Consider the following 24,794-nt stretch of genomic DNA (forward strand, 5'->3'; position numbering starts at 1 on the left):
AACAAGAAGGGCAAAAAAAAAAAAGGGAGGGGGGAATAGCCTCCAGGAGCAGTGGATTCATGGTGCAGGTACCTTGCCCCAGCAATAACACTGGAGGCAAAATATATAAATATATATATTTTAAAAGCTATTTATTTATGAGAGAGGAGAGTAGAGGAAGAGAACCAGACATCTTTCTGCTAGCGATCTAACTTGGGACCTCAGGTTTGAGAATCCAACAATTTATCCACTGCACCACCAAACAGATAACTATTTATTTTTAAGGAAAGAGAGATACAGTGTGGAAGAGAGAGATACAGACAGAAAGGAAGATAGATAGATAGAAAGAAAGAAAGAAAGAAAGACCAGAGCACTGCTCTGCTCTGGTTTCTGGTGGTGCTGGGGATTGAACCTGGCACCTCAGAACCCCAGGCATGAAAGTCTTTTACAGAACTATTATGCTGTCTCCCCAGGCCACAGGTGGCTCTTTTAAGGGTTCCAGCAAGGGATGGCAAGGATGAACCCTCAATGCCCAGACCTTAAGCCCACTCCCCACCCTACCCCACCCCACCCCTACCTTCTGGCACAAGACCTCACCCCCGATTCCCCACTGCACCGAGTCTCAGGAGCCCCACTGTCAGTAGGTATCCAGGACCATCTGGAATTACTTAGCCCCAAGGTCAGTGAGTCCCTCTCCAGCCCAGTGATGTGCCCAACTTCGCCATTTCTCTGTTTTAGCTTCACTGGGTCTGTTGATCCATAATCTCAAGCCAATGTCCCCCAGGTCTGAGGGCCTCCTTCTCAGTCCCGTTGGTGACCAGCCTCTCTGCATCCACTGACTCCTGGCCTCTGGGAAGAGCCTCTTCCTCTGATCCCAGCTAACTGACTTCACCAGGCTGCCTCCTTCCCTGCCAGCTCCTGAGGGAAGAGAGAAAGCTTTATTATTATTATCATTATTTTCTTTCTTTTTTTTAATATTTATTTTCCTTTTTGTTGCTCTTGTTATTTTATTGTTGTAGTTATTATTGTTGTTCTTGATGTCATCATTGTTGGATAGGACAGAGAGAAATGGAGAGAGGAAGGGAAGGCAGAGATGGGAAGAGAAAGACAGACACCTGCAGACCTGCTTCACCGCTTGTGAAGAGACTCCCCTGCAGGTGGGGAGCCAGGGGCTTGAACCGAGATTCTTAAGCTAGTCTTTGGCGCTTTGCACCATGTGTGCTTAACCTGCTGCGCTACCGCCCTACTCGCCCTATTATCATTATTTTCTTTTTAAAAATATTTATTTATTCCCTTTTGTTGCCCTTGCTGTTTTATTGTTGTAGTCATTATTGTTGTTGTTGTTGTTGTTGATGTTGTTGCACAGGACAGAGAGAAATGGAGAGAGGAGGGGAAGACAGAGAGGGGGAGAGAAAGATAGACACCTGCAGACCTGCTTCACTACCTGTGAAGCAACTCCCCTGCAGGTGGGGAGCTGGGGGCTTGAACTGGGATCCTTACGCCGGTCCTTATGCTTCACGCCATGTGCGCTTAACCCACTGTGCTACCACCCAACTCCCTATTTTTTTCATTATGATAGAGACAGAGAGAAATAGGGAGAGAGATGGAAGTGGGAGAGAGAGAGAGAGAACCAGTAACCCTTCTCCGCTTGTGAAGCTTCCCCCTTGCAGGTGGGGAACAGGGGGCTCAAACCCAGGTGAATCTTTGTGCATGTAACCAGGTGTGCCATTACCAGGCCCCTGGGAGGGAGAATTCTAACAAGGCAGCACCCTGTTCCCATGCCCCCCACCCCCCGCAGCTATGCTCAGGTTGTGTGTGTGTGGGGGGGGTGAACTCTAGATTTAGAAACTGCCAGAATCCAGAGTCCTGGGTTTGAGGACCTGGAAGGCTTTGGAGAAGTTGTCAAGCAAGAGTCCCCCACCCCCAGGAGAAATGAACTTGAACTGTGTCTTCTTTTTTTAAATCTTTCTTTTTTAATTTTTATTTATTTATTTATTTACTTACTTGTTAAATAGAGACAGAAAGAAACTGAGAGGGCAGGGGAGATAGAGAGGGAGAGACACTTGCAGCCCTGCTTCACCACTCATGAAGCTTTCCCCCTGCAGGTGGGGACCAGGGGCTTGAACCCAGGTCCTTTGCACTGTAATGTTTACACTTAACCAGGGGAGCTACCACTTGGTCCCTGAACTGTGTCTTCTGTTCATCTTCTTTTCACTTAGTCCCCATGGACCCCACAGGCTGTGTGTAATTATAACCACTGGAAACACTGTGTTCTGTTTTTCCATACAAACGGAAATGGGAAGGGAAGCAGACAGTCACACCATAATTTCATCACAACACTAGAGGAGGAAGACGTGTACCCAGTTGAGTGCACATGCTACTTTGTGCAAGGACCCAGGTTCAAGCCCCTGCTCCCAACCTGCAGGGGACAACTTCACTAGTGGTGAAACAGGGCTACAGGTGTCTATCTTTCTCTCTCCTTCTCTATCTCCCCTGCCCCTCTCAATTTCTCCATGTTCTATCAAATTTAATAAATACTTTTAAAAATGCACACCCTCTAACAATATTCTCTAATACTACCTCCCTCCTGCTGTGTGTATACACCACCTTTGAAAGTGTCTGCAGTTCACACACCTGTAAAACAAAATTAGTATAAAAATGTATACCACTTTCAATCTACTATTCACCCAAAAGTGAATTTTTAATGACTGTGTAGTATTCTACCTCTAGGTGAAACATCATTTTACAAAGCTCCTGTTTTTGCTTAGCTAAGCTTTTCACTTTTTTAATTATATATTTTGCCACTGTGGACATTCTTCTAAACATCTGTCTACACTCTTGTTTCTTTAGAAAACTTTTTTTAAAAAAAAAGAAAGAAAAAGAAAGAAAGCTTTTCTAGGAGGTCAACAGTCATGCAGTCACATTTAAAACACACTGCATGCTGCCAAGGTGTCTCCAGTTTCCCTCACAGTCCTCCCAGCACTGTAAATGAGAAGAGGGGGCCTGTTTCAGTCTAGAGCATCCTCCCAAGTCCCTGAACTATGAGGCCCCAGAGACTTTGACACACAGTTTTCATTATAATCCCCCCTCCCCAACTAAGAGAGCTCTGAGGAGACAGGGAGAAGGGGAATGAGAAAGGGGGAGACGTGGTGGTGGAGGGGGAGGGAATTTCAGAGAGCTAGACAAAGGAAGGAGGGAAGAATTGGAGGAGAACAATAGGAAAGAAAGAAGGAAAAGAGGGAAGGAAGGGAGGAGACACAGGCTGGGAGAAAATAGGAAGAAGAAGGGGGGAGAGAAAGAGGGAGAAGGGATGACACTGGGGTAGAGAAAGAACAGAATTGAGAAAAAGTAGGTCAGGGAGGAGATTCAACTACAAGCAGGAAGCAATCATCACCCTTTTCTAAAAATTCTAGGCCCGGGAACCAGTAAGAGTGGGCAAGAGCACAGGTTATGATGGTTCAAAAAAAGAGAAAGTTCAGAGCAGATACGTGGGGTCCAGGAACTTTTCACTTAGTGCTCTCCCTAGCCCTGTGTTCTGGGACCCCCAGTTTACTGACCAGCCCCCCCCATACACACACCAGGCTGAGGTGCCACCTCCATCAGGCTGTGCATGGCACCCTTCCCTCCGGTCTCTGACGGCTGCCTGGAGTCTCTGTGGGGAACCTGCTGTAGCTGGTCAACTCAGATGGCTGTGCTTTAGAACTTTTGCATTTTGGGGTTCATGCCAAAAGACACGAAAAAGAACGTTCCAGAACTTCCTCAGGGACAGTGTTGGGGACCAGGAACAAAAAGCCAGGCCATTCTCTCAAGTGACAGCTGGCAGGGGGAACCATGTGACAAGCTAGGACCAAAATAGACCAGCCTCAGCCCCCCGAGTTCTGGTGGATCAGAACTCACTCAGCCCTCTACAGGAGACAGAGAGCCAAGGTGGCCCAGTCCACCCACCACACACAGAGACCATTTAAGGCTGTGAACGTCTCCGGCTCTGAAACACAAGTCTAGCAACACTCGGGTGCCAAGAGCAGATGAGCTTGTTTTGTCCCAGGGACATCTGCTATCTCCCGCTGGAATGTCAGAGATGCCTGAGTTTTCCATCTCCCTGTCGCGCTCTCTCTCCTCCCGCCCTCCCTCCATTTCTGTCCTGACAGCCTAGAATGACCCAGAGCAACTTTGGAAAACAGCAATATATATATATATATATATATATATATATATATATATATATATATATATATATATATGATGGAAATACCATGTATATCAGGATGGAAGGATTTTCTACACTTGGAGAAAATGTACTTTTACATTTTACATTTCTCCTCCCCAAGAGTCAACCAGCCGGGAAGCTGGTAGTTTCTGCATTGAGCTCTGTTTGCAATTTTAAAGAAGGCAGGGATAAGGAGAAGAATTTGCAATGCACAACTTCCAGGCTCAGTGGCTGGGGAAGAAGGGATAACAACTGCCTATCTTACTCTGCTTCCAGTTTAGCTTTGCTCTTTTCTTTTCTCTTCTTTTTCTTCTCTATCACATGCACATATTATTTTATGGTTTTGATAAAGTCTGGTTGATGGGATTCAAATCCTGCTCTGCCACTTTTAACTACCCACGGGGGTGGGGGGGAGGGTTACAGACAGCAACTTCAGTCGCCTTTGACTGGAACGATGGATTGGTGATCATCTTGGAGAGAAGCTATGCCAAATGAAAGAGCCAGAGCCTGCAGAACTCTCAGCTCCAACCCCAGCACGTGGAGTCTATAAATTTTGGCCACCACCACCACCATCATCATCATCATCACCATCATCATCATCATCCTTAGTGTTAGTGCCTAAGGCTGTTATTGTGTCCCATTCCCCCCTTTCCCCCCACAAAGAAATGGGCTGGTTGTTTGTTTGTTTCCTGCCAACCAGGAAGCCCCTGTAATGTCTGCTCTTTGAAGTTGCACTGCTGGGCGGAGTGGGGCAGGAGGGAGCCGAGTGTTATGGTCCTGGGGCATATAGATCTTTCTCTCAAGATCATTAGGCTTACGTTTGTCACATTTATTTTAAGGAAGCTGGTGGGGAGAGGGTGGGCGAGGTTAATTGCTCTCGGGATCCTGGGCGGCCCTGCTCTCCAGATGAGGGGAGGGAGTTTCCACAGAGCCTGCTGTGACCCCGGGGGCTCCGATGAAGCACCCCCCCCAGGCCTGGCCAGAGGAGCCAGACTCTCGGCCTGCTGAGGAGAGGTGGGTGCTGGGCTAGCGGGGGTCCCTGACACAGGGTGCAGTTCTGTCCCATCCCTGCTGAACCCCATTCCCCAGAATGAGAATGAGACACTCTGCTTTGGAATGCCCCACCATCTCACACACATAGAGGGAGTAGGAAGAAATGGCATGAGGTCAGGCTGGGGAGCTGGTGTAATGGTGAAGCAAAAAGTCATGACTATTGCACCAAGGGTCCCAGGTTCAATCCCCACAAACCGGAGCTGAGCAGGGCTGGGGGGGAGGAGAAGAAGAAGGAGAAGGAGAAGGAGAAGGAGAAGGAGAAGGAGATGGAGGAAGAGAAGAAAGAAAGAAAGAAAGAAAGAAAGAAAGAAAGAAAGGGAGAAAGAAAGAAAGAAAGAAAGAGAAAAAGAAAGAAATGACATGAGGTCTTTGGGGGTCCCCTGAGTTCCAGACTGTTCCCCAAGACAAGCTTCCCAAGGCATTCTTCCCTTCCTGCATCATAAGGGTTCAGTTTCCCCATGAAACTTTCACCTAGTGTGTGCCTCAGAGAGGCAGAAACAGAAGGCTACTTAGGACAATTTCTCCCTACAGTTTTGTGATACTGGACATCATTTTATCTTGCCAAGAGCCCAGTTGTTCATTTTCAAAAATGAGGTGGGGAAGGATTCCATCTTGTGGACTTTTTTTGTTTGTTTGATTGATTTTGAACGATTATAACACACAAGTCCTCACTTAGTGGGAGCTGTGTTCTGATGGTGACTTCAATAGTGGTGGCAGTGGAGGGGTGAAGGATGACTGACTGACTGTTTAAGGTTACCTGAGAATCAAAATTAGCTTCCCCCCAAGAAACCTTTCTTACCTCTTAAGCCCTGCATCTTCCCTAAGGGTGTGTGGGGGGGTGACAAATCTATCCATTTAATGGTAGGCTTCCCATCTCCAAATATATGATGATGATGATGATGAATCAGAAACATACAACTGTTCTGGTTAAAGTGGTATCAAATCAACTCCCCCCCCCCCCGTGTGACTAGGGAAGGGGATGGTTATCTCCCCAAAACTTCCTTTCCGAAGACCCAAAATATTCCTTGGGTTGACTGCATAGATTAACAACTTGGGCTCAGCATTCACGGGCCCCGCTCGGGACCAAGCTCCCCAGCCCTGGAGAAGGTGTGATTTCAAACCTAAATTGAGGTGGGGGGGGGTGAGTGTGGGCTGGTGTGTGAGGTGATTGTAACCAGAAACACCTCGGCAGTCAGGCAGGCATCTCCCTGCTGTCCTGAGCACCATTGGCAGGCCGCCGGGGGCCGGGAGCCGGGAGCCAGGAGCCGGCCCGAGGTGCCCTGGCCACCCGCTGACCGTCCCTCAGGCTGGGCAGCCTGATACCTTATCAACCCACTCCGGGGGCGCCCCGGTGCTACAGCCGGAAACGGGGCCCAGCGCCAGGGGCCGCTCCATGGAGGGGGCTGTTCCAGCCAGCATTTAGCCGGATAGACCTTCTCCATCCCAGCTACTAGGTAAGGCTGCAGGTGGGTGAGGAGGTGGGAGCCAGCCTTGCACCTCTTCCCCCTGCTTCCAGATGGGCATCTTATCTGGGGAGGGAGATGGGCACAAAAGCAAGCAAATGTAGGGGTCAGTGCCACCTTCAGAGGGGGGATGGGAACCAGCTGTGCACCCTCACTTCCACATCTGGGGGGGTGCTCTTTCTAGGTGTGCCTGTCCTGTGAGGTATCTTCACAGATGGGCCCTCAGGTCCTGGGTTTGAGTCACACATACAAATCTTTCCCATCTACCCCACTGCCATTTAGTGTCCATTTGGGGGCACCTGTGGGTTGAATTTAGTGGGGGGGGGGGAGGCTTGTAGATGATCTGATGTTTTAAAATATTTTTTTAAAAAGGAGGGGGCAGAAATGTGGAGTGGGGAGCCCCGAGTTTGAGCCTAGACTTGCCCTTTGTTCCTGTGCATCCTTGGGCTGACTGCTTCATCGATCTGGGCCCAGCTTCCTCATTCTGGAAGGAAGCTTCCCCATACCCACAAAGTGGCTTGACTGCTGAAGATGTGTTAAAGCCCTGTGGGGCAGGCTTGCTGTGGGCCTCCTCTTGGCGTAACATGATGAAAAGGCAAAACTGGGAGCACTCTTCAGCTGACCCCCACCCTGCAAGGGGCAGCATTTGTGGGGGTGGGTCAAATATATTGAATTGAGGTCATTTCTGCCCTGGGTAGATGTCCAGAGAACAGCCAGGTAATCCGCAAGTAGTTAGTAGCTCAGCTTGGAGGCCTGCACCTCCCACTTCCCAGTCTCCCCTTGTGGGTGATGGGTAGTGCCCAGGGCCCAGGGCCAGGGTTCAACCAGGCCCAGCTGGGACTGGCCGGCAGACAGGCAGACATGCAGACGCCGAGGTGCCGGCTGGCTGGTCTTACATCGCCTCTGAGAATCAAAGGAGGGGCTTCCTTCTCAACCCCCCCCCCCCCGTGACCCCCCATAGTCATGCAGGCTGGACAGGTCAGCTCCACGACCCCAGACTTCTGGGCTTCTTCCTCAAAGCATTGGCCTTTCCTTCTAAGCAGAGGGTCTTCACCATTCTAGAGGACCCACCCCACCCCCACACACACACAAAAAGAAGACAAAACTGCCTATTTAAAATGTTTTCTGGGGCACTCTTTTTTTTTTTTACTTAATTTCTCAGTGGGCCCACAGGCACCACCATCACCACCATCAGGGGCTCAGAAACTTATCTTCAGTGTCAGGTGGACTAGTCCAGATTGTGCATGTTTTTCTACTGTGTATGCCTTCAAGGCAGCTGGCTGTGAAAAGGTGTGAGAGTCTGCACAACCAACACACACACACATACATACACACACATACACATACATACACACACATATGCACACATACACACATACACACACACACACACACACACACACACACACACACCTCAAACACGTCCCTTCTGGACAGTTTAAGGGGAACTGACCCAGATTGTAGCAGCAAGTTTCCACTCTCAGTTTGAGGTCGAAAGCAAAGCAGAGGCCCCTTGTCTCTGGATTCTAAGGATTCTAAGTGAGTTGTGGGACCAAAAGGTGGCCCAAGCCAGCCTCCTGCTCCCTCCCACCCACCCCAGCACTAGAGTCCTGTCTTGTAGTTCTTGGTGCTCCTTGGGCTCACCATCTAACCTGACAAAACTGAGGCCAGGGGGTGGAGGCTTGGATTGGGGGTGGCATGTGCAGAGTGAGGGCAACCAGGGAAGGTGAAAGGTGAGAGCCCTGTATCAGTGGTGTTTTTAACCTTTTACATGACAAGGTATCCTCGGAGAAACTGGTGAAACAGAGTTTTTTTTTTTCCTGACAAAATTTAAATGCATCAATCGAAAGCATTGAGCTGAAAGGACTCTGTCCACTCTCCCTGACTCCAGGAAATGAAACGGAGGTTGGAGGACACCGCTGGGGGGGGGGGGTGGCTTCTTTTTAGACATCAGGTGTCAGATGGGTCAGGTCACTTGGAGTCACACACACACACACACACACACACACACACACACACACACACACACACACACGATCCAGTTGCAGAACCAAACAGGACAGGCCAGCTGCTGGCTGCTGGGTTTGGTCCTATAGGTCTCTGGCCTGGCTGCGCGCCCTGCCGGGCCTAGAGAGCTTGGGGCAGTAGGACTGCCAGGAAAGTTTAAGCCACCCAACTCACTCCCACAGCCCAAGTGTTCATGTTACATGCAGCCTCCCTCAGTCTCCTGGTCCCCTGTCTCTCCCAACCTTCTTCCCTTCCTCACGCGTCCCCCACCCCCACACCACCTTTCCATGGCCGGCTGTAAAAAATAAATAAACTATTTTCCCCCTTGTTAATAAATCTCGATCCAGAGCCCCCTCCTCTTTTTTAAAGAACTCAAAAAAAAAATCACCAGCGAGAGCGAGTGAGCCAAGAGATTAATCCCGAAGCAGGATTTATGTGGCGCGGGCATCCTCAAACAATTGGAGTCATAAAAATGAAATGAGATTCGGAGGCGGGTGGGGGTAGGGGGCTGGCAGAGCCACAAACACGTGTGTGTGTGGGGGGGACTCCACAAATGTGGAAACTCTTAGGGCCCCTTCTCTCTCCGCAGGCGAGGGCGCTTCCCTGTCGGCCTGCGGGCCAGGGAGGAGATGTATGAACTGAAGAAGCAATCTAAAAAAAAAAATTACTTAGGGGTCTGAGACAGGCGGGTCGTGGGGGCGGGGGCGCTGATAAACTAGGGTCCATATTTTCTTCTCCCTAGTCCACCCCCTCATTTTACCAAGTCCCCTTCTTCCCTCGCCTCCTGCCTGTCTCTTTTCATTCATTACCCAGACTGGGGTGCAGTGGCGCGACTGGGGACCCGCGGGAGGGCTCCTGTTTTACGCCCCCGGGTTTGGAGAGGCTGAGTCTGTGCGTGAAGGCGCGCGCTGCAGGAGCGCAGTCGCTGAGAGCAGCTCAGTCTTGGGTCCAGGAGCACACCGGTGGCCTTTCTCTGTACGGCCCACTCCCTTCTCTGGGGAAGCTTTGGGCTCTTAGAGGCTTTAGCTATGCCAAGGGTGTATTGGGCAGGGTCTCGGAGATGCGAGTGTCCCAGCGCCTCTGGGTCCCAGGTCCGCTAGCTGAGCTCCAAGCTGCTGCGCACCTTACACCTGGAGCCTGGGCTGGATGTGCCCGCACCGCTGGGCTCCGGGTTCACACCTCGGACTGGGGGGGAGGGGGAGCACGTCCTCTGCTGCTGGGAGGATTTACAAAGAAGTGTCCTAACTTAGGAGAAACGGGGGTGGGGAGGGGGGCATGCATTGGCACAAACCACACCCTGGGACTGGCATTCAGAGCGCAGGACCCAGGCTCCAAACGTCCACACAGGCCAGACAGCTGGAGTTGGATCCGGGCTTGCTCAGCTGCAAAATGGAGGTGAAAACCCACCACTAAGGTTTGGGGAATGAGCAAATGCTAAAGTCCAGAGTAAGCTTAGGGTGTCATGTATGAGTGTATACATATACACATACACATACACATACACATACACATACATATACATATATTCAACTCTGATGGGCACTTCAACAGCCCGGTTGGGGCCACCAGACTGCCCTCCTAGTCTCCAAAGAGGACCTCTGCTCCAGAGAGACACTGCCTCCCGGGCACTATTTGAGGGAAGTTGGAGTTGAGTTCCATTACTGATAGAACGTGTTCTGGCTCAGCTCGGGACTGGAGCCCTGGAGGCGCAGCTGTGTCCAGGACTATCCCCTGCTTTACCTCCCCTTTCCTCCAGCACTGTCCTCCAGCCGGGGAGACTGAGGAGGAAGCCCGTAGCATCTGCTGGAGCGCTAAATGATGGCCAGCTCACTAGCTTAACACCTCTAAGCTCACACCCCAGGCTCTGCAGAGCGAGCCCTGAACACAAAAGTGGAGGAGGAACGGACACACATATGCATGCACGCACCCAGCAGGCTGCACAACCCTGGGAGTCTGAAGCTCAGTTGCCAATGTCACCTTTGTGGGCTGCATTCAGCCAAACTTTTCTGACCCTGAGGTCATCAGTCCCCCACCCCAGTCCCCCCTGCCTGGGCCCTTTCTTGGGGCACTCTTGTCAACGCCTCTTTACTCATCTTTTCTGGGTGTACCCTTCCCTCTGAGTGACCCTCCCCACTTTGGGGTTTGGTTTCCTCAAACCCAGGTATTTGCTCTCTGTGCAGGCTGACCAAATTGGCCACCAGTCTGGGCCAGGCTTCCTGGGTGTGCTGGGTGGAGAATGTAGCCCCCAAACACGTTTTGAATGAAACCTAAATGGAAAAATCTGTTTTTTTTTCTTTTTCTTCTTCTTTTTCTTTTTCTTTCTTTTTAACGGGGACTCATGGTTGCCACCTGGTAACACACTCTGGTCCCCAAGTGGCACTTGCCTATCCTGCCTTAGCTACCAGTCATCATAGTAAATTGTCCAGAATATTTGCCAGGCACTGGAATCCTACACTCATAGAAATTGTATTTGGGGGCACGGAGGTGGATGGGGATGGTGCAAAAGGTCTGTCATCTCTCAAATTTTCCAGATACTTCTGGAGTCTTCTTCTTTTTTCTTTTTCTTTCTTTTTTTTTTTTTTTTTTTTTTTTACCAAATTTCCTAGTGGTCCCCAGGCAGGGATGAAGGAGGCGAGATGTGTGGGGGTATGGGAGAGAGCACAGTAATTATGCAAAAGACTCTCATGCCTGAAGCTCTCCGTTCCCTGCTTCAATCCCCTGTACCACCATCAACCAGAGCTGAGCAGTACTCTGGTTAGAAGATAAATAAGTAGATAAATAAAAACAAATATTTTTTAAAAATTAGATAAACAAAAGTATCATCTGATCCATTCAATCCATTCAATTTCGGTCCCTAAGCCTTCTCCCCAAACCCAGAGAACCAAGTGCAGATGGAAGTGGGGAGGCTAGGACAGAATTCTGAGGTTTATTTTCCATTTTTCTTTCATTTGCACTCTGTCCCACAAATGGGGTAGATATACCTGCTTCATCCTGAAAGGCAAGAAAAGCCAATTGAAAAAACAAATCTGGATTTGTGTATTTGTTTGAAAGCATCCCTTCCCTGTCCCTTGCAGCCACACCTGCCCTCCTCAAAACCAACAGAGGTTTGGGGGTGGCAGGAGAGTTGGGTCAAAATTTGGGACAAATGTGGGGACTTCTTTTCAGCTTCAGAAAATGCCTATCAGAGCACACACTCTGTGCGGATATGGTTGTGCCTTGGAGGCGCCAATTTTCTGAGCGTTGTGTTTCCTGGAGGGCCAATACCTGGAGAAAGGGGCTTTGGCACTGGGTGGCTGCCACACTCCCAGGCACAGAGGCTGGGTCCACACGGGTGAGCCAAGGGAGTTCACCTGTGCAGAGTCCCCTGTGTGTGGGGGAGGGTGAGAGGGGCTGGGGAGGGTGAGAGGGGCTAGAGAGGGTAGTGAGTGCCCAAGGCGGTTAGCCGAGATTGTCCAGGCAGCTGGCTGCCGGGTCTCTCCTTATTTCCCTTGCTCTTCCTGTCCCGGGGGTGGGTCTCAGCCTGGAAGCAGGAAGACCCTTCCAACCCACTTGGCCCCTGATTCTTTGAGGCTCTGCTCTTTGTTAACATCCTCCAGTTGTTGGGGGCATCTTGTAAGACTACCAAGTGATCTCCAAAATTTACAGCCACGAAGGAGCGGCTGTTGTGTGTTGTGCTGTGGTTGTGCCCATGCATGTGATTTAGTCTTCCCCTGTTGACAACTAGATAGGAGGTGAGAGGAGGCTGGAGGGGGGTTAAAATCCCTCCCTGCAGTGCTTCCCCCATCAAAAAATGTCTGTGGAGTCCCAAGCAAATCACTTGCCGGGCCCCTGAGCAGTAGTATGGCTCCAAAAACAATCACTTGAGCTCAGGGGTCACAAATTTCTTTTTGCCTTATCAATATTACTATTATTATTACTATTATTATATCAGAACACTCCCTGTTCAGCTTTGGCTGATGGTGGTGCTGGGGACTGAACCTGGGTGCTCAGAGCCTCAGGCAGGAGTGTCTTTTGCAGAACCTTCATGCTATCTCCCCCTCCACTCATCATTCTGTTATTTTATTTCAGTCTTTGCTGCACACTCAAATGTCCCCAGCTCCCAAGCATCAAGGCTTCTCCTAGTGGAGTCACCAGCGGTGGTCCCCCACTTACCTCAGGACACCTTGGAGTATGTTTTGACTCAAACCAAGCCTTCCTGATTCTGAGTCCCTCTGTCCTAGTTGCTGAGTTTCCAGGAACTAGGTAACCTCTCCGAGGCTCATTTTCAACTCTCCCTCCTCTTCGAGGTTATTGAGAGGATAGATCCCACAGGGGCAGGAGGGGAGGGTGACCTGTCCAAGGTCAGGGGTGAGCTCCTCCAGGCTGGGGCCTGTCTCTTCCTAGCTCTGAGCCAGGGGTGTGTGTGGAGTGCATGCTGGTGGCCCCACACTACAGCCAATGGTGTGAATGCAATAAAATAAATATTATACATATATTTATTTATCTCTCTATATATATATATGGTCTATTCCAGAAACAGAAGTCGAGGCACCCATACAGAAGGAGACCTGACTGCTTCTTCCACTTCCCTGCCAGCCCTAGGCTATAGGTTCCAATCCAAACCTTGCCCTTCTCTAACTGGGTAGCTTGGGGGCAAAGCAAGTGCCTTGGCCTCTCCATATGTGGGCAGTGGGAGAGAAGGCTCCTGACTCCAGAATGGAAGTAGCCAGTGGGTGCTGGAAACATGGCAGAGAGCCAGACACACACACAGAGAGAGAGAGAGAGAGAGAGAGAGAGAGAGAGAGAGAGAGACTCTCCCAGTGAGTGGCAACTCAACCCAGTTACACAAACTAATGGCAGGAGAAACGCAGTGTAATATCGGATATTACGACGTGTTATATTGTATTATAATCATGGGCACACGTGTGCGCCCTGGGAGGGACCAGCTGCCTGCTCAGGGCTACGCTCCGACATCGCAGTGCCCATGGGGGACCCTCGCTACCACTCCAGTAGCCGTGACGCCGCCACCCTCGCTCCCCCGGGCCGGTTGGGGATGGTCTGGGGGCTCCTCAGGCACCAGGGGCATCTCAGCCTGCGGGATCTGGGGACCACGCTGCGTGGAAGGGGAGAGGCCACCACGGGAGGAAAGGGGAATCTGGGTGCAGGCAGGGGACCACCCCAGGGTGCCTCCTCGCTCTTCCCACGCTTCGCAAGGTCTGTGGCTCCTAGTGTAGGCCAGTGGGACCAGCAGGACAAGACGCGGGCCGGCTGGAAAGAGGAGGCAGGCGGGGGGCTTCCGTGCGGCGCCGCCTGTCTGCAGGGAACCAGCGGCCATGCGCTCCCCCTAAACCCTGCAAGAGCCGTTTCCTCCTCTTTTCTTTTCTTTTCCTCTTTTTTCTTTTCTTTTCGTTTCTCTTTTTTTTTCTTTTCCTTTCTTTTCTTTCCTTCCCCTTTTTTTTACCTTCCCTTTCTTTTCCCTTATTTTCTTTTCCTTCCTCTTCCTCTTTTTCTCCCTTCCTTTCTCTGACTTCCTTCTTTCTTCCTTCCTTTCTTTTTCTCTCTTTCTCTCTTCCTTTCTCCCTTTCTACATTCTTTCCTCTTAATTTCTTTCTCCTTTTCTTTCCTCTTAATTTCTTTTCTCCCTTTATTTCGTATTTCGTCTTGACTTTCTCTTTCTTTCTTTCTCTCTCTTTCTTTCTTTCTCTCTCTCTCTTTCTTTCTTTCTTTCTTTCTTTCTTTCTTTCTTTCTTTCTTTCTTTCTTTCTTTCTTTCTTTCTTTCTTTCTTTCTTTCTTTCTTTCTTTCGCCTGGGCAAGTCAGGCCAGGCTGCGGGAACAACTGCTCCCTTGCACAATCTGGAACAATTTGTCCCCCAAGTATTCAGCGCGCACACGCAGGCACTGAGGAGTCTGGGTCCCAGGGGCGAGCCCGGCGCGTCAGGCGTGGTGGTCTCGGCACAGAATGGGCTCTGCCCGCACAAAGTTTGCACTGGCGACCGGGCGGTTGGAAGTGCCGGGGTGACTTTGCCGCACCTCCCGGACACACACCCAGGACGCAGACCCCCGGGCGCTGGGGGCAGCGCGAGGCTGGGCCTTGCTTTATCTCCTGGAGCAAAGTTCCAGAATTTGGAGGAAGATACTCTGGCGGGTTTGCTTTTGTTCTCTCTCTCTCCTCCCCTCTTTTTCTCTAAACTTAAAAAAAAAATTTTTTTTTCAACTTGAAGTTGAAAAAACTTCATGGGGACAAAGACCAAGCAGCGGGTGACGGGTTATGAAGAGGCCCAGAAATCGGGCCAGGGTTCCAGGGAACTCGTTGCTCCGGAGCGGGTCCCTCCGCCTCCCCTGCGGGGGTCCCAGGAGCCAGGTGGAACCCGGGGGACCCGGGCCTGATCCTCAGCGACTGTGTTTATTTTCTCGTTATTCTTGGCCGGCGTCCACCAAATGATTTGTAGTGGCGGCGGCGCGGGGACTGGGCGGGAAGCTGGGACCCCGGCGATGCGGGGTGGGGGGCGGCAGGGGTCCCCTGGTCCGGCCCCGCGAGTTTTCAGGAATGGAGTAGGGGAGGGAGACAAGACAGGCGGAATCCAAACGTGCCGGAGACAGGTTTGTGCTGGAGGCCGGCGGGGACGGGATTCGAGCCGCAGGGACCCGGGCGCCCACGGGGTCTGTGGCGCAGCCGAGCTCGGGTGCTGGGGGGCAGCCGCCGTCTCAGCTGGGCCGCCGCGGCTTCGGAGCTCGCTCGGTGATTTGTATTTAACTGAAAACCCTTCGAAATGCCCCGGGCAGGAGCCGCGGGCCGAGCTGGGCAGCCGGCGGGCGAGGCGGAAAAGCAATGTGCCGAAGAATTTCAGACACCGTGCAAATCGCTAGCACCCAACTTCTGTTCTCATCGTGTCGCTTTTCTCTGGACCTCTTTTGCTTTCTTTCCTCCTTCTTGTTTCCCTTTCTATCCTATTTCATCAGATTTCCTTTCTTTCATTTCCTTTTCCTCCTTCCTCTCATCTTTCCTTCCTTCCCCCTCACTCTCTTCTTTCCGCTTCTTTCTTCCCCCTTTTCTCTCATTCACATTTGAACGATTTACACACACACACACACACACACACACCTTCTTTCTAGGGCTATTATTTTCTTTCCATCTTTCCATTATTTTTCTTTCTCTGTTCGGTTTCCCAACTCCTCGTGCTGCCGGTAGATTCTGGAAAATTCCGCTCAAGTCATATTTCAGGGGTGCTCCTGGTGGGGACCGCAGGGAAAGGAGAAGGCCTTAATCACAACACCCCAGAAATCTTGGTTTTTTTGGGGGGCATCTCCCAGAGAGAGTAGGGGGGCTCGGAGAGTCACAGAACTTCCCACCGGCAAAGGGACAGGTTATCAGCTTCCATCCTCCGTGTTATCATGGGCGGGGGGGAGGGAGGAGGCGGCTCAAGGCAGCTGTCTGTGTGTCTGAGTCTTTTCTCTGTCCTAAGAGCCTGGAGAAAATGACCTTGCCAAAAGTCTGCAAAGGACAAACCCACCACCCAAATTCACTTCTTTCGGAGACCACCTAGCTTCCTGGATGACTGATTTCTTCCCACTCCACACCCCCCCTCCCTTCTCTGGGTCCAGGACTCCCCCCCCCCCCCCCGCTTGCCCACCCCCCACCCAGCAGCTGTTCATCCATTATGATATTATTAGGCAAATATAATCGCCATAAATATATCCAAAGGAAAAGCCTCATGCCCTATAATATGCAGTTTGGGGCCACCAACATTCACCTTCCGATCATTTCACTTCTGGGGTCTGACAAGCAGTGGAGGAAATCTACACTCCCTCCCCTTGGCCTAAGTGATGAGAATATTAGCATCTGACCACTGACCACTGTGTGTGTGTGGATGTGGGTGGGGGGGTTGCCTCATAGCTTCCACTCCTAGCTACCTCACCAAAGCTTCCTTTATTTCTCAGAAATCATTTCCTTGCAGGCTTTCTGGGCTCTGCCTGTCAGTGCAACAAGCTAGACAGAAAAATGTTGAGATCTCTGAGTACTGGTGGCCACTCCACAGTGACCATCCTTTCCTGCAGGGATGCTGGCTGGACCAGGGCTGGGGACTCCAGATAAATGGGACTTCTTTGGTGAGGTGAGGACGAGGAGAAGGCTGAGGAGAAGGAGGAAGAAATGTTAGTAGCGACCTCACAGCTCATTTTCTCCAGCAAGTTCTCTTTTGTGTTCATTCTGCGGAATGACCCCGGCTGGCCATTAGCTCCTGAATCCCGTGTTTGTCCCCCTCCTCCTCCTTCTCTTCCTCCTCCTCCACTGTTCACCAAGCACTGTGGGAGCTTCCGAACCAGCCTGCAGGTTTGCAAGGAAGAAAATAATAAACACAGTGACTAGGAGGATTGAGAACCAGGCAGCCTCAAACAAGGGTGATGGGAAAAATAAATGGTTTCAACCCCTGGAGGAGGTGGGGGGGTGACCTGGGATAGAAATCAACACTATGAAAATGCAAACCCTTTGATGTAGTGATTTTTCCTACAGCTGTTGATCCCCAGATGTGATCACGCTTAAACAAAATGGCCCGTGTGGAGGGTACTCAGTGCAGCACCATAGAATAGCAAAAGCTGGCTGTGACTGGGGGGGAGTAGTGAGTTGAATTTTGAGTGGCAAAAGCAGTAGTGAAGTATTATACAGCTGTAGAAAAGGCTGCATCTGGTGGCACTCTGGAGATAGCTCAGTGATAAAGAATACCCAGATTTGACACCAACCCCCTACTTCTGTACTCATATCAGAACTGGATTTGTCCAGGCTCAGGAAGTGGCACAATGGATAAAGCATTGGGCCTTCAGGCTTGAGGTCCGGAGATCAATCTTCAGCAATACATATTCCAGAGTGATGCTCTGATTCTGTTTATTTTCTCTTTCCCTCTCCCTCTCTCTCTCTCATAAGTAAATGAGTATTTTTTTAAAGGACTGCATCTGGGGGTGGGTGGTAGTGTACCTGGTTTAACACACACATCACAATGCACAGGACCCAGGTTCAAGTCCCCAGTTCCCCACCTGTAGGGGGAAGCTTCACATGTGGTGAAACAGGACTGCAGGTGTCTCTCTTCCTCTCTATCTCCCCATTCCCTCTAGATTTCTGGCTATCTCTATCCAATAAGTAGAGATAATACAATTAAATTTAAAAATATAAAATAATAAAAATAAAGACTGCATCTGGTGGCTGGGGAAATAGCTTGACTGGTGGAGCACTGGATTTGCAGATTTCAAGTTACCAGTTCAATTCCTGGTGCCGCATGCACTAGAATGGAGCTCTGGCATCTCTCTCTCTCTCTCTCTTTCTCTCTCTCTCTCTCTTCCTTCCCCCTCCCTCCTTTCCTTTCTTTGTTCTCTGTGTCATATCAAACTCTTTTTTTTTTTCTTTGCCTACAGGGTTATTGCTGGGGCTTGGTGCCTGCACCATGAATCCACAGCTCCCAGAGGCCATCCCCCCACCCCCACGGCTTTTGTTGCCCTTGATGTTGTAGCCTTGTGGTTATTATTGTTGTTGTTGAGGCCATTCGCCATTGGACAGGACAAAGAGAAATGGAGAGAGGAGGGGAAGACAGAGACGGGGAGAGAAAGACAGACACCTGCAGACCTGCTTCACCACCTGTGAAGCGACTCCCCTGCAGGTGGGGAGCCAGGGGCTTGAACTGGGATTCCCATGCTGGTCCTTGCGCTTTTGCACCACATACGCTTAACCCGCTGCACTACCACCCAACACCCCATATAAAACTCTTATATGCAATAAATAAATCTTTTTAATTTAAGTGAATCATTTTATGAGTCATTTAGTGATGGTTTCCATAATTGTAACATTATACATTCATCGAAATAAAAATATATTTTAAAAATTTTTTTAAATGTTATTTCTTTATTATTGGATATATACAGAAAGAAATTGAGAGGGAAGAGAGAAGATAGAGAGGGAGAGAAACAGAGAGACACTTGCAGCCTTGCTTCACTACTCATGAAGCTTTCCCCTGCATGTAGGGACCAGGGTCTTGAACCTGGGTCTTATAAAAATCTTTTACGAGAAAAAAAGTAGCATCTGGATGTTTAGCTAGAAAATCTCTCTGGCACTTGGGTAAAAGGCGATAACATTAAAAATAGGGAGCCAGAATAGGTTACCATTTGTGGAGTTAAGTGTGTGTGTGTGTGTGTGTGTGTGTGTGTGTGTGTGTGTCACAGTCCTATGTGTCCTGGTGCCAGCTAGTTCAACAGCCAATCATATCCATGACAGTGGCCGCCAGGTGTAGCTTAGGTGTGGAGTGAACTCTGTCATCTAGATCTGTGTCATCACACTCAGTGACACTCACTGACATGCACAATTTAGAAACTGTCTAAAGATGCACTTCGAAGAATGTGTCCCCCCCCCCCCCAGTAAGTATCACATGACTCTGGTTACTCTTAGAAGACTATTTGAGGGAGTCAGGCAGTAGCACAGCGGGTTAAGCACACGTGTCGCAAAGCGCAGGGACCTGCATAAGGATCCCAGTTCGAGCCCCCGGCTCCCCACCTGCAGGGGAGTCGCTATACAAGCGGTGAAGCAGGTCTGCAGGTGTCTATCTTTCTCTCCCCCTCTCTGTCTTCCCCTCCTCTCTCCATTTCTCTCTGTCCTATCCAACAACAACAACAATAATAACTACAACAACAACAAGGGCAACAAAAGTGAATAAATAAATATATATTTTTAAATATTTATTTTATTCCCTTTTGTTGCCCTTGTTTTATTGTTGTAGTTATTATTGTTGTTGTTGCTGTTGGATAGGACAACTACAACAACAACAAGGGCAACAAAAGTGAATAAATAAATATATATTTTTAAATATTTATTTTATTCCCTTTTGTTGCCCTTGTTGTTTTATTGTTGTAGTTATTATTGTTGTTGTTGTTGTTGGATAGGACAGAGAGAAATGGAGAGAGGAGGGGAAGACAGAGAGGAGGAGAGAAAGATAGACACCTGCAGACCTGCTTCACCGCTTGTATAGCGACTCCCCTGCAGGTGGGGAGCCGGGGTTCGAACTGGGATCCTTATGCCGGTCCTTGTGCTTTGTGCCACCTGCGGTTAACCCGCTGCGCTACAGCCCGACCCCCAAAATAAATATTTTTTTTTTAAAAAGAAGACTACTTGAAAATGGACTTTTCCTTGACACACTTTATACTTTTTCCAGTTGTTTCTTTTTCTTTTTCATCTTTCTTTCGTTTCTTCCTTCTTCCTCTTCCCCTTCCCTTCCTCCTCCTCTTCTTCTTTCCTTCTTCTTCTTCTTCATCTTCTTCTTCTTCTTTTCTTCTTCTTCTCCTTCTCCTCCTCCTCCTCATTCTCCTCCTACTTCTTCTCCTTCTTCTTTGTCTCCTTCTTCTTCTCCTCCTCCTCCTTCTCCTTCTTCTTTCCTCCTCCTCCTTCTCCTCTTTATCCTCCTCCTCCTCCTCCTCCTTCTCCTTCTTCTTTCCTCCTCCTCCTTCTCCTCTTTCTCCTTCTCCTCCTCCCCCTCCTCCTCCTCCTCCTCCTCCTCCTCCTCCTCCTCCTCCTCCTCCTCCTTCATTTTACTTAGCCCCATTTTGTTTTGTTTTCCCAGAGCCTGGCTCAGCTCTGGCTAATGGTGGGTGGTTGTCAGAGATTGAACCTGGGGCCTCAGAGTTTCAGGCATGAAAATCTGTTGCTGGGGAGTTGGGCGGTAGCACAGCGGGTTAAGCGCACGTGGCACCAAGCGCAAGGACTGGCGTAAGGATCCCAGTTTGAGCCCCCAGCTCCCCAACTGCAGGGGAGTCGCTTCACAGGTGTTGAAGCAGATCTGCAGGTGTCTGTCTTTCTCTCCTCCTCTCTGTTTTCATCTCCTCTCTCCATTTCTCTCTGTCCTATCCAAAAACAATGACAACAATAATAACTACAATAAAACAACAAGGGCAACAAAAGGGAATAAATAAATAAATTTTAAAAAAGAAAATCTGTTGCTGAATCATCATACTGCCCCTCCCCCGCCCCCAGCCAGAGAGCATCTTAGCCTCTCTTCATAGACATGTCAGAGGCAGATCTGCTCAGGTCACATGTTTACTAAGACATGATGAAGTCTAAAAAGTCTGTCTCCTAAAGGATCACAGTCAACTACCCCTCCTTCACCTCCTTCTTCCTCTTCTCCACTCCCCCAACTCTTACTAGTCCCTGTCCAGCCCATAATTGACACTCTAGCCCCACCACTCACACCTGAATTTTAAAAAAGAATATAAAACGCTAGAGAGAGAACAGCTAAATCCAGACCAATGCAGTGTCAGCCTATTCTGATGTAAACCTAAAAAAATTTGCCAGAATAAATAGGCACAGAAGGCATTGGGATCGGAGGGGTGTGGGGTGTGGGGGGGAGGGCTTGGAAGTGGAGACAGAGCTAAGTCAGACCTGTCCCTGAGCCATACACAGGAAACCCTCCTATGAACTCAGTGCTTCAAGAGGAATCGGCCCCCAGTCCTGTCCCATGCTCCAGCTCCTTTCCTGGCTCCCATAAATCCTAACAGGTCTTCATTCCTGGAGCCAGCAGTAACCCCTGAAAGGTAATGGGGTGTGAGAATATGGCTTGGAAAATTCTCGGCTAAGATCCGGATGTAGGGCTGGGATTCCTGTGGGGGGGGGGTAGTTCTTGAAGGTAGGAGCTCAGGCTGTTACCAAATTTCCTCTTATCTGAGGATTGGGCTTCTTCATGTGATGTCTCCCAACTTCAAATGCATTCCTGGGACCCAGAGCCATACCCGGGAAGATGGTGGGGAGTTCAGGTCTGGGCTGATCATGTGTCCAGCACATTCACGGAGCTGCAAAGTGTGCCAGATGACACATCTAGGAGAATCCAACACAAACGCTCTTTTCAAAGTTATGCAGGAAAATATGTCTTCCTCTCAGCCTCTTTCCATGATCCTCCAGTTTCTGTTTCTCTGGACAATTTCATTAGTGGTTCCTTTCTTGTTGTTGCTGTTTTTTTTTCCCCAGATATTATCTCTGCACAGTTAATTTCTTCTTACTATGTAAAAGATGCATTAGCTTTTTAAAAAATTTAACATGAGATGCATATTTTCATATGAGAAACAGGGAGAGAAAGAGAGAGAGGAACCAGAATGTTATTCTTGTATATATGATGCCAGGGGTTGAACCTGGAGTCTCAGACATGTAAGTCCTGTGCTCTGCCAGCTGAGCTCTCTCTCTCTCTCCCCCCTCTCTATTGAATAGAGACAGCCAGAAGTCAAAAGGATAAGAGGAGATAGAGAGGAAGACAGAAAGAGAGACACCTGCAACGCTGCTTCTACCACTCGCAAAGCTTTCCCCCTGCAGGTGGAGACTGGGGGCTTAAACATGGTTCCTTGTGAATTATAACATATTCACTCAACCAGGTGTACCACCACCCAGTCCCCCCCCCCCCCCCGCCCAAGCTATTTCTCTAGCCTATACCTTCTTACTTAAATGGTAGCTTTTAGGATTCGACCCATGGCTATGAGATCAAGTCTGGAGTTAAGGTGCCTACCTTAATTTAAATAAAAGTTCATGACTGTTTAGTTCTGACTTTGGGCAAGTGCCTTCATTCTTCTGCCTTAGTTATATCATCTATTAAATGGGATTGATATTTTCTCTACCTTAAAAGTCTTCTGTGAGAATTAAATGTAACAAAACATACAAAGCACTTTCCTGGGCAGACATCCTCACTAATGTGTCCTGGAACCCCACCTCCCCAGAGCCCTACCCCACTAGGGAAAGATAGAAACAGGCTGGGAATATGGATCAACCTGCCAACAACCATGTCCAGTGGAGAAGCATTTACAGAAACCAGAACCTTCCATCTTTTGCACCCCATAATGATCCTGGGTCCATGCTCCCAGAAGAATACAGAATAGGAAAGCTTTCAATGGAGGGGATGGGATATGGAACTCTGGTGGAAGGAATTATGTGGATTTGTACCCCTCTTGTCACAAAATCCTGTTGATTATTATTAAATCACTAATAAAATTTAAACACACACACATAGCAGCAGCTAGAATTGTGCCTGGCACAGAGGAAACAGAGTGAAAAGGAGCTCTTACTACTGGAATGTACAACGAATCGTTGTGTTCCACTCACATTGCATGCTGCATTGTTCTCCTGGGTTCCGAAATGAGTCTGGCCATTCTGCCTTTAGACCATGGTCAGAGATAGAACTGAGGAACTGTGGTCTGGGAGATTGCACAATGAATAAAACATTAAATTCTCAAGCATGAGGTCCTGAGTTCAATCCCCGGTAGCCCGTGTACCCGAATGATGTCTGGTTCTTTCTCTTTCTCCTCTTTTTCTCATTAATAAGTAAAATCTTAAAAAAAAAAAAAAAAAAAGAACTGAGGAATTAAATTTTCTGCCGCCCAACAAAAGTAGCTTCCTTTGAAAAAGGCTATCCCTGGATTCTTCCGGATAGAGGAGAGTGTCTTGTGCAAAATGGAGCCATTAATGATTCCTGTATGAGTGTGTGCGTGTGTGTGTGTGTGTGTGTGTGTGTGTGTGTGTGTGCATGTGCCTGTGTGTGTGTGATCAGCAGATGAATGAAGCAAATGCCTGAACCAGAAGCTGGCCACTTTGTATGTGGGTAAACCTCAAAAAGAGAAGGAAATGTGTATTAAATGTGAACAAGTCGGGAGTCGGGCTATAGAGCAGCGGGTTAAGTGCTGGTGGTGCAAAGCATAAGGACTGGCCTAAGGATCCCGGTTCAAGCTCCCAGCTCCCCACCTGCAGGGGAATCGATTCACAGGTGTTGAAGCAGGTCTGCAGGTGTCTGTCTTTCTCTCCCCCTCTGTCTTCCCCTCCTCTCTCCATTTCTCTCTGTCTTATCCAACAACGACGATGATATCAATAAAAACAATAATCACAACCATAAAAAATTTGAACAAGTCTGTGGTCATAGTAATGTGTGTGTGTGTGTGTGTGTGTGTGCATGTGTGTGTGTGTGTATAGGGGGCATCCACAACTCTTAGGCTGCTCTGAAAACTACAAAGGACCTGCGGATGAAGCTGCACCTCCCCGATGAAAACGCATTCCCCTCACATGTGTGCTCAGTGGCCGGTTCTTCTTCTTCTAGCGTTTGCCCTTCTTCCGTAGCCAGTCAACAGCATCAGGTTGAGCCTGATGTAAAGTTTTTGAATCTGGAGAGGTGGCAGTCATTGACTATGTGGGTCATAGTCTGTCTGGAGCTGCAGGGGCAGTTCGGGTTGTCTCTGGCTCCCCAGCGATGGAACATAGCGGCGCACCGGCCATGGCCTGTTCGATAGCAATTGAGGAGGGCCCGATCATAACGTGCTAGTTCAAAGCCGGGTGGACGCTTGCAGGGGTCTGCGATGAGGTGTTTGTTCTTGACCTCAGCTGACTGCCAACTCTGTTTCCAAGAGTCTGGAACAGAGAAGTTCAGTGTAGGCGTAGGGGACCAGATTGGGTGACGAGACGTCAAGCGTTGGACAGGGTGGGCGAAGATATCCGCGTATATTGGCAGGTCCGGTCGAGCGTAGACGTGGGAAATGAACTTAGATGATGCCGCATCCCGACGAATATCTGGCGGGGCGATGTGGCCGGTGAGCTGTATGGACTCATGTTTGTGTGTGAGATGTTGACATGACACAGTCCCAGGCCTTGTTTGGACAGAGCCGGCAGGCTGGTGTTGAGAGACTGTTCTCGGACTCAGAGAGCCCGGGATTCACAGTGCGGTTGGTTGTCTCCATGCCTTACAGTGACAATGGTTCACTTGGGGCTCCTCCCTAAGAATGGGAGTAGTTCATAGTTCTTTGCAAAGGCCAGCATGTGCTGGAGAGCAAATGAAGCTTTGAGTATTTTACAACTGAAAGCCCTCCTTCCTGCCAGGAAAAAAAAATATAAAGCCAGAGAAAGAGGAGTGTGCTGAGGTCACAGATGTGCTGAGTGTGAGTTTCTCAAAGGGACATAAACAAAAGCTTTGCGGGTTTTTCCTTTAAGCTTGGAAGAAATGCTGAAATACAGAAAATATGACAAGCATAGAGAGTAATCTATTGAATACCTGTGTACTGACATTCAGAAAAAGACCACATATCATCACATGGACATATTCATTTTTAATCTTATTAT

General features: G+C 49.2%; 1 protein-coding gene across 1 annotated transcript in view; it reads left to right on the plus strand.

Moving 5' to 3' along the window:
- The first annotated feature begins 6,672 nt into the window (after nt 1-6,672).
- The window catches only part of TBX5 (T-box transcription factor 5), a 114,007-nt gene continuing 95,885 nt past the window's right edge, over nt 6,673-24,794 (plus strand). The window contains exon 1 of the mRNA XM_060193034.1: nt 6,673-6,693. The gene's annotated coding sequence lies outside the window, so the exon portion shown is untranslated. The remainder of the gene's footprint in view (nt 6,694-24,794) is intronic.

Source organism: Erinaceus europaeus, chromosome 6 (genome assembly GCF_950295315.1).
Source record: "Erinaceus europaeus chromosome 6, mEriEur2.1, whole genome shotgun sequence".
Taxonomy (NCBI): domain Eukaryota; kingdom Metazoa; phylum Chordata; class Mammalia; order Eulipotyphla; family Erinaceidae; genus Erinaceus; species Erinaceus europaeus.